At 34.8% G+C, this 11,070-nt stretch overlaps 1 long non-coding RNA gene across 1 annotated transcript; it reads right to left on the bottom strand.

The window, feature by feature from the left end:
- Positions 1 to 8,947: 8,947 nt before the first annotated feature.
- On the bottom strand, positions 8,948 to 10,808 carry LOC147014227 (uncharacterized). The gene is made up of 4 exons (XR_015050430.1): positions 10,066 to 10,808; positions 9,753 to 9,911; positions 9,410 to 9,467; positions 8,948 to 9,113 (listed from the first exon to the last, which is right to left on the bottom strand). It is a non-coding gene; the product is annotated as an uncharacterized LOC147014227 (long non-coding RNA).
- Between the last annotated feature and the right edge of the window lie 262 nt (positions 10,809 to 11,070).

Here is an 11,070-nt window from a genome sequence, read left to right as displayed (position 1 = left end):
ATAAATCAAAAAAGAACCTCGTTATCTTTGATGATTGTGTTAATGAGAGAAACCAAACGGTAATGGACAGCAACTACACAAGAGGGAGACATTCTTCTTGTAATTGTATTTATCTTAGTCAATCGTACTTTCAACTTCCTCGTCGTTACATCAGAAACAATGCTAATACTTTTATTTTATTCAAGTTAAATTCAATAGATATCAATAATTTTTGGAGAGATAATTGTTCTACATTATGTAGTAAAAAGAAATTTGAGGATTACATGAAGCACACGACTGAAAAATATAAATATATTGTTGTGAAACAAGATGAGATATTAAGGGATATATTTTTTTGTTTTATAAACAATTACATATATAAATGACAACTATTATTATAAATCTTGTGGGTAAATCTGCTTCTGGAAAAAACTTTCATAAATCAAGGTTCTTGTGTAGTACAAATGAGAATATTGTAAATTTACTTAAAAAACACCCCGTGATACGCATTGTATCAACAACAACTAGAGCAATAAGACCTGGAGAAGTAAAAGGTGAAGATTATCACTATATTTCAGTGGAGGAACATATGCGATTGAGGAATGAAGGCCAAATGTTTGAGGAGGTTTCTCTTGGTACAACAAAATATTCACATTGTAAGAGTGAGTTAAGGAAACTAAAATCTGGTGGTGTTGGGATATTAGAAACTAATCCAGAAGGAACGAGACAAATTATTAAACATCTGAGTGGAGTGAAGATTTTATCATTCGGTTTTGATGTTGATGAAGAAACTCAACGCAAACGTATGAAAAGCAGAGATGCAAGTATTAGTGAAGAAGAAATTACAACTCGCTTTAATGTTAATAAAGAATTTGATGAAATATTTAAAGAAAAGGATTTATTTGAACACATCTACTTGAATGATGAAGAAAAGGAAAATTTCCCTGTTGATCTTTATAATTCATTAAATGATATTTTACAATAAATAAATGGATGCAAAAGAAAGAGCAAGAAGATTTAAGGAACATCAAGAGTTGGTTTCAAAAGTTGTAAAACAACAGGAAGACATAAAGAAGAAACGCAGACAGAAACTAACGGGCGAAGAAGCATTTGAAAGAAAACAAGAGAAATTTTTTAAACCACTTTTAAAAACTTCCCAAGAAAAAATGAAAGATGTTTCCACAGTTCCCACAGTAGAATATACTCCCAGAAAGCTTCAAATGTTAAAAGATTTCAGTCAAATGACGGAGGAAGAATTAGAGCATATTGGAGAATTAGAATATCATGATGAAGAATTATTTCAACAACTGGAAGAGATTAATCAATCGCCTGATTATATTGTGAATGCTGTTCAAAACAATGAATATTCAGCGGATTCAAAAACCAAAGCAGGACTCATTCCAACAGAACAACCAGCAATATTTCATCTTGTTCAAGAAAAGGTATTGATATTTAATGATGAATTAAGGTTCTTGGGTTCTGCTCAACCACCTGTTAAACTAACTCCGAGATTAATGTTTCTTCTCACAAAAGATGGAAGACAAGGTTCAACTGTGAGGGATGAATCAAAGTATATTGATAAACCATTGGATATGAAAAATAATGATGATAGAGTATATATTGATCTGCTGAACACTCTAAATTATAAGGTTATTCTTTCTGGTAAAAGTAGGAAGAATGAGAAGGAGAAACACATTATTCAGGCTTTAAGTATCCTTGGTTCAGGTGTTAGTTTTCTTCCAAATGACCCATCGCAATTAGTTAATAGACTGTTGTTGTTGTTAGGCAGTAAGAAGGCTGGAAATAACAATTGTTTTAATGAAGCATCAGCCATTTTAGACCAGTTGATGAACATGAAAATAATTAATAAATCTCAATATAAAGACATTTTATCTCATATTAAATAAGATGAGAAGCACAATCCTTCGTTTCAATTTCACAACAAGCGACCACACATCTTCATTCCCATACCCACTACAACTTGACACAACAAAAGAATATGAGGCATCTTTATTGTCCATGGAAACTTATAATACCTTATTTAATATAACTGATAAAAATGACAAGTTTAGTTATAATCCCGGAAGTGGATACAAAACAATAACAGTCTCACCCGGAGCATATGAGATTTCTCAAATATCTTCCGAAATTGCTCGTCTTATGAAAGAACAGGGTGATGAACCAAAAAATATTGTTATAAACATTCAAAAACATACTTCGAAATCAAATATTAAACTTAAAATAACGACAAAGTTGATTTCACAATTGGTAATTCATTTAGAGAGTTATTGGGTTTCTCTTCAAAAAAGATTGAAACGAATGGACTTTTTCTTTAAAGTGATGATGTCATTCAAATATCCTAAGGTATAAATTCAGTCATAATTCACTGTGATTTGATTGATGGTGCTCACAATGATGGAATAAGAACAAATACAATGTTTTCATTCAGCGCATACTCAACCCCAATCGATTATAAATTCAATGTGGAACTGAAAAATCTTATTAATCACCCATGTCAGGAAAAATCATACACAGAGTAAATTTCAGAAAAATCGATCAAGATAATCATGTGGTTTCCTTCCATGGAGAAATTATATGCATCAGAATTCACCGACATGAAGTTTTCCAATAAATAAATACGATGGTTATTGTGAGGAAACACGAGTTGGGAAAATATAAAATAATTACAGGGGATGGGATGTTCCTTTCCCCATACTACAAGGGTGAAGGTATGTATCTTGGTGGAGGATACTATAAACCTAAGAGACAAAGGGGTGTTGGACATCAATTTAGAGGAGATGGGATAATTGATACTCTCATGGGTATTGGTTCAACTATTCTTAAACATAAAGATCTAATTGGTTCAACTGCTTCTGCTGTGGGAAATGTAGCAGGTGCTGTAAAGAGTATAAAAGATGCTCAGAAGGAATCTCATAAATTACAAGCAATAAAAGAAATTAAGAAAGGCAAAACTCAGTTGTCCCCCCAAGAATGACAGAAAATAATTCAAATACTTGGATCAGGGTTTCAAAAGTTTTAACATCTTTTTTCCTAAATAAATACAAGTATGGAAGCAATTGATAGTATCTATGATTTGGATGATACTATTATTATTATCTCAAACTCCACTAACAAAGAAGATTACTTCAAGTTAAATGCAATAACTGGAACAGACTGGAATACGAATGGTACAAAAAGTTTTGAAATAAATAATCAACAAACCTATTTGAATCTCTCCAAAAGTTTCTTGTTGTGTAAATTTAAATTCACTAAAGCTGGGAATAACACAAACGCTACACTTGTAAATGATTTCTTCTGGAAAATGTTTGATAGTGTGCGTTTGTATATTGGAACACAAGAAGTTGAAGCGGTTGATTATGTCTCTGCTGTATCTGAAATGATAAAATTTACACTCTATACATTCAGTGATAGAATGGGAAAGGGGTCTGTCGAAGGTTTTATTCCTGATATGTCAACGGGAACAAACACAGACCCTGGATATATTCAAAGGAAAGGAGCGTATAATGATGATACAAAAGCAGAAAATAGTTTTACTGTGGCGGTTCCTCTTAAAGGTATATTTGGATTTTATGATCATGATAAAGTTCTGTATGGTCTTAAAATTAGATGTCAACTACAAAGGAATGATAATGAAAATCGATTGCTTTTTGGTGTTGCTAGTGCTTTTGGTGATCAGAATAAATTTGTAATTGAGGAAATGAGTTGGTATATCAGTGAATATACTCCTAATCTTAAAACAGAAGAGATGTTGAATCGAAGACTTAACTCAAAGAAACCACTTAGTGTATCATACCTCAAAAGAAGATGTCAACACGTTAAACTCAATCAAGCTACTTACACGTGGAATTTGGGTGTTCTGGAAGGAAAGCCACGATATCTGTGGATCATTTTTAAAAAGCCAGATGGTGATACTGCGACTGATAAGAATAATGCATTGAGTGATAATGCTAAGGTGAAACAACTTCGCGTTTCTCTAGATGGAACATTTTATCCACGAGATAGATTGGAAATTAATTGGGAAAAAAATGATTTTGCTGAAGCATACAAGTCTTACCAAAAGGTGTGTGAAAGTAATGGAAATAAAGAACCTATTTTGGATATGACAGCATTTAAAAGTTTGTATACAATCTATGCGTTTGACCTGAGCGCGCAAAAGGAAACTATAAAGTCTAATCGAGTGGATACTTCCCTATACATTGAAAGAGGAGAGAGTGAAGAAGTTGATACATATTGTTTGCTTTTGGAAGAAACAGAATTGCAGATTAATACAGATAATGGTGTGATGATTAGTCTCACATAATTTTTTGTTAAATAAATGAGTGGCAAAGTACCAACTGGGGTATATGTTAATCAAATCAATCTTCATAAACTATCATCTTGTGTTCAAAATCAAAAGCCTTGTACGATTAACGTTAATACAATTCAGAGAAAAGGAGCAGTAAGAATTGATGTTTTGCTCACAAGAGAACAGGTTAAAATCTTGAATGACACTGGCTCACTTAAAATTAAAATGACAAAACCAATGTTGAAAAAATATTCAATAAGAGAGACGAGTGGAGGATTTCTCCCATTTCTAATTCCTTTATTTGCTGGTTTAAGTGCGGTTGGAGCATTGACGGGTGGTATTTCAACAGCGGTGAAAACTGCCAATGAAAGGAAGGCTCAACTCCAGGCTCAAAAAGAATTGGAAAGACATAACAAAGAGTTGGAGAAACAAATCAGTGGAAGTGGCGTAATTGTAGATTTTGCTGAAAAACTTGAAGGTCTGCCTGATAAAGCGAGATTGTTAGTTGGAGATATGCTTTCTTCTATAGCACAAGCAGGTGTAAAATTAACGAAAAGAGGTAATGGATTATATCTTTCTAATAAATAAATGAGCATTGATGAGTGGTTGGAAAAATTTGGAAAGAATACAACATCAAATTTACAACTTGTCAAATATTGTAAGAAATTAAAAATTCATAATGTGGTTATTTGTATGAGAGATGAATTAACAAATGTGCCGAAACATACAAAGAATATTATGATGAACTTAGAAGATAATAATGGGAACGGTTCTCATTGGGTTTGTATTTTTAATAGTCAAGACAAATATTATTTTGATAGTTTTGGCCTTCCACCACCTGTTGAAGTCATAAAATTCTTACAGAATGGTGATTATCAAACATTTCAAGTCCAAGAATTAAATTCCAAGTGTTGTGGTCAATTATGTCTTTATGTGTTATTTCAACTCAACAAAAATAAAAAATTTTATGATATTATTTTTAATCTAATATAAATGACTGATGTTGGTAAAGATGGTTCTATCTTTGGTGTATCTCAAGAACTGGATATTGATTTATCAAATTATTACACAAAGGCACAGGCTGAACGACATAAATATAATATAACCAAAAATATTAACATGAAAAATGCTTTTAAATTAAAAAATTATCCAAGTCCGACTGACGCGAATGACTTGGTGAGATTAAGCGATTTATCACAATATATATCCTTAAATAAAACGGCTGTGTATTCCAAAGATACAGAAGTGTTGATATTATCTCCAGGTCATACAGAATTCACAGTTCGAATTAAAATAAATTTTTATAAAGAAGGGCGTATCATTTGTATGAGAATAGAACAATGGGGGTATGATATGAATGATTTAGGGTATAATTGGTCATTTAAAATTAACCTCGAAGACCTGGAACAATTAAATCAGTCTCGTAAGGAAGAATATTATCCACTTGGTATCGAGAATGAGTTTTGTGGGGCTACGATTAGTAAACAACAAATAAAAGAATTTAATAAGGGTAAATATAATAATGGTTTTGCCCTTGTTTATCTCATTTAAACAGAAAAAACAGGATTATATATAATAAGTAAGGAAATACAAAATGATTTAACTATGGGAAGATGGGGAGGTGTTTCGTGCCATAATATTATTCTAACAAATATTTCTAATACATAAATGACAGCAAGAAGGCTTCAAGAAAATTATCATTTCTGTGTTCAAGCATACCTTCAAGAAAAGGGTATTCGGTATTTTAATAAATATGTTCTAAAACATAAGAATGAGGTATTTTCAATAAAAGATTGGCATTATGCTGATGTTGATAAACCGACAACTTTAGATTTAATTAGAATGTTAAATAATGAAAAAATTATAAAGTTAAGAAAAGGTAAGGCTCTTTTAGAAATTCAAAAGAAATTTTATTGGTTTCCTGTTGTAAAAAAAATTATTTTGGATACAGGAATAACAAGAAATCCTGATGAATATATGTATAATATTCTATGGGGTGTAAGCGATTCAAGGATAGTAAGGGACGAGGAAGGAGTTGAAGAAGAGAGGGAAGAGGAGGAAAATGAGAAGAGAGAGAAGGAGGAGAGGGAGAAGAAAGAGAAGGAGGAAAGAGAGAAGAGAGAGAAGGAGGAGAGGGAGGAAAGAGAGAAGAGAGAGAGGGAGGAGAGGGAGGAAAGAGTGAGACAAAATAAATATCAAAATATGGAAACCAGTGAGATTCAAAAAAGATTGGTGGTATTACAGAAAATAACTCAACCCACCGAGGAGGAAAACAAAGAATTGACAAGTCTATTTGCAATATTTTCTTCAAGACTATTGACATCGTCAAGCTATTCATTTTAATTCAAGTTTTTTCTTAAATAAATGGAGGAGAGAGTGAAGGCATTTCTAAGGATTCTTTATGTTTTAAAAATTAAGATCCAAATGTGCATGTTGGAAACTAAAAAGGTTTTTGCACTCTGCAGGAATTTTTCACATAAATAAATGAGTTATTGTCTCAAATGTAAAAAGAAAACTAATACTAAAAATATTTCATATATTAAAAGTAAAAATAACAGGGTTATACAAAAAGGTATATGTTCGGTGTGTGGTTCAAAAAAAATCAATTTATCTCCAAACACAAACTCGGAGGAGATATACAAAAGTTTTTATCAGGAAGTAAATTTACAACTACTGGAATACCAGGGGAATTACATCTTCCAGGGTATTCTTTCTGTGGTCCAGGTACAAACTTGGATAAAAGATTAGATGAGGCAGACAATCCTAAATCCTGGAGTCAACCTATCAATAGAGTTGATGAAGTGTGCATGAGACACGATATTGATTATGGGAATACCACAACGTTGGAAGAAAAGCATGAAGCCGATAGAGAAATGTTGTATAATTTGTCTCTGATACAAAATCCAACCTTGAGAGAAAAAGTTGATCGGTTCATTGTGAAGAAGATGATCAGTGCTAAATTGAAACTTGGACTTAGAAATTCAAAAAACTTGTAAGCTCTAATGATGCCATTAAGACTGAAGAGCAATTAGCTGATGAATTACATAAACCAATATTCACAAAGTTTCAGAGAAGGAAAGTTTATTCCAAGGAAGTAGATTATATCTGGTCTGCTGATTTGATTGAACTCAATAATGATAAGGGGTACAAGTATGCTTTAACCGTTATTGATTTGAGTAGATATGTGTGGGTTGTCCCTTTAAAAAACAAAACAGGTAATACTCTTATGTTAGCTTTTCAACAGATATTTAATAAAAGTAAGAGAAAACCTAAAAAATTGTGGACTGATGAGGGTAGAGAGTTTTATAACAAGATATTTATGAATTTTCTAAAAAATAACAGTATTACATTATACAGTACCTTTAATGAAGGGAAGGCAGTTGTTGTTGAACGTTTTAATCCTACCTTAAAAGAGAGACTATATAAAAAATTCACACAACTCGGTTCACAACAATGGTCATCTTTTATTCAGGATATTGTGGATAAGTATAATGACACGATTCACACGGCAACAAATATGAAACCATCAGAAACATTTACAAAATTAAAATATGAAAAAGAGATTAATGTCAGAAAACCTAAGTTCAAAGTTGGTGATATTGTAAGAATATATAGGTGGAAATCTCATTTTGAAAAAGGTTATACGAAAAGATGGACCAACGAGCTTTTTAAAATTGTTGATGTAATAGATACGGTTCCTTGGACTTATAAAATATATGATTTGGAAGGGGAAGAGATTTTAGGTTCATTTTATTCACAGGAATTACAAAAGACAAAGATAAATTGAAATTTTTTGACTCCGCCCCTGTTTAACTCCACCCACACAAACCCCGCCCACACAAGCCCCGCCCACACAAACCCCACACAAACCCCACCACACACAAACCCCTCACAAGCTCCACTAAATTGAATTTTTTTGACTCCGCCCCTTTTTGGCTCCACCCACACAAGCCCCACCCACACAAACCCCACACAACCCCCACCACACACACACTCCACCCAAGCTCCACACAAGCTCCACACAAGCTCCGCACAGGCTCCACACACGCACAAGCTCCACCCATATTCACATAATTAGTGATTAGTTAATTAGTTCCCCCACACACAAGATGTTTATTTAATTAAAAAATTATCCACCCATCCACACAAGCTCCACTCATCCACCCATCCACCCATCTCTCCACCCATCCATTGATCCACACAAACTTCATCCACATTCGCTCCTCCCACATAAGCTCCACCCACATAAACCCCTGCCCACATAAACCCCTCCCACATAAGCCCTGTCTACACAAGCTCCACACAAAAACTCCACACACATAAAGCCTGTCCACGTAAACCCCTCCCACACAAGCTCCACCCACATAAACCCCGCCCACACACACCCCACGCACACAAGCCCCACCAAAGCCCCGCCCACATAAACCCCTCCCACACAAGCCCCACACACACACACCCCGCCCACACAAGCCCCACCGAAGCCCCGCCCACACAAGCCCCTCCCACACAAGCCCCACCCCCCTCATCCCCCCTGTGCGCCCCCACCCTTGACCCACCACCTCCCTCATCCCACCCCCCCACCCTTCCCCACACACACACATGGGGAGGGGAGGGATGGGATGAGGGGGTGATGGGTCATTGGGGGGGCGCACCTACCCTCCCTTCATGTCTTGATTCTCTTTTTGTAATTCAGAATCAAGTAATTGTATACAAAACAAATATAATTTATTAATATTGAAAATATTAAATATTCATTTGCGAGAATGTATAATCTTTCCCAGCAATCTTCTTCAGATGTCTTGTGATTTCGAAACTCAGACACCATATTCTGTTTTGAAACAAAAAGTGGATAATAATTAGGTTTTATAAAGATAATTACATGGTAATATTAGTAAGCTTGTTGTTGGTTCTAAGTTCAAGCCTCGTTGACCACTGAATTAACACACCAGCCTCGTTGACCACTGAATTAACACACCAGGAGGCCGACTCAGCCTGTCATCCTTTCAAGGTCAATAAAATTAATTCCAGTGTACTGACAAAACCGCGTCCAAACTAATGATGCAACCAACATTAGATGACATTCTAAAGAGAGAGTGATATTAATAATAATTCAGAAATATTTACCTCCAGAAAATCATGTGTTGTACAAGATTGCTTCAACAGCTGATGTTGTGCGATAGTGCTGAAAAAAAAATAATAATAATAAGTCAAGGGTATAGATGAAGAGACAGACAGACAGGGAAAGCAACACACACACACACACACACACACACACACACACAAACACACACACACACACACACACACACACACACACACACACACATAGACACACATAGACACACGTGTCTCACCATTGGTTTAATTCATTCGAGATCAGAGACCAGTCATTATAAATCATTGATCTCTTCAATAAGAGCAGAGAGAGGTAGGTAGAAAGACAGACACACACACACACGTGTCTCACCATTGGTTTAATTCCTTCGAGATCAGAGGACGTGATAAGACTTCATGCCACTCATTGTAAATGTCTTTCAATTCTCTTCTAAAATCATTGATCTCTTCAATAAGAGTATTAATTTCATGAACCACGTCGTGATACGTAAACTCAATTTCTTCCAATGCCCTGTCAGGGAAAAAATATATACATATATATATATATATATATATATATATATATATATATATATATATATATATATATATATATCAGAATTATCATGATTTAATTAATAATCATTTGCTTCATCGTTCAAAGAGAAAACCATACACAAACTTACCAACTCTGTAGTAAGCTTTTGTCTTCATCGGAAGAAAGATCGTCCATGTCTCAGTTGTAAAAATGAAAATCCCGTCTGGCAGAAACTTTGTCTGGTGAATCACTTATAAGGCAACGACGAGGAAATTCCCTAAGCATTGGGTGCGGCCACAGGAAATGCCAGCTTGGAAAATAACTGGGCGATTGTATGAATCATTTACAAAACATACTTAAAAAGGTTTTGATTCAAATGTTTTCAGTTCGTGTTCTGAGATAAAATATAAACACGAGACCTTGTCTCACAGAATAGTTCCTATTTTTTCACAGCATGACTGTCTAAAACCACACAGCACGACCGTGTCAAAAAACACTTCCTCATTTTCACGGCATGAACTGAAAACATTTGAAACAAAACTTTTTTTATGGCGTGGTTTATACACAAAAATGATTTGCAACTCGGGCGGTGGTCAGATGAGATCATTAAGAGAAGTTTATCATTTCGTAATGGCACAAAAGGGGTATCTTAAAAAATATAAAGATTCAAATGTTTTGTTTGTCAATATTTTAGATGGGGATTATTGTGCAAAGAAAATTAAACTATTGAAGGAATTTGAGAATGAACAAATCTTTATAGGTTCAATGAGTGAGCTGATCAACCTCCAGGTTAAAGGGGAGACAAATAAATATACCTTGGGATAGCCTGGTTATATATATATACAAAGCCTGGTGTTGGCCTAGTGGTTAGGGTGGTGGCTTGGGATCCCAGTGTCCTGAGTTCAAATCCCGCTCAGCTGCTGAATTAACACCAGGGGGTTGACTCAGCCTGTCATCCTTCCGAAGTCGGCGAAATGAGTACCAGTATACTGGTCCCGGTGTATGCCCCGGTTAGAATAGGTGTACCATATCCCTGTGTTGTAAGAGGCGTCCAGGAAGGGCATCCGACCATAAAACATTGCCTCACAAAAAACCAAACCCCTGCACAGCAGGGAAAAACGGATAAAAAGGGGGTTTATTTTTAGGGGAAAAA

Source organism: Eptatretus burgeri, chromosome 13 (assembly GCF_056783735.1).
Source record: "Eptatretus burgeri isolate ZD-2024b chromosome 13, Ebu_testis_v1, whole genome shotgun sequence".
In the NCBI taxonomy this organism is placed as follows: Eukaryota; Metazoa; Chordata; class Myxini; order Myxiniformes; family Myxinidae; genus Eptatretus; species Eptatretus burgeri.
The sequence above is the reverse complement of the archived record's forward strand: the minus strand, read 5'-3'. Positions and strand labels throughout refer to the sequence as shown.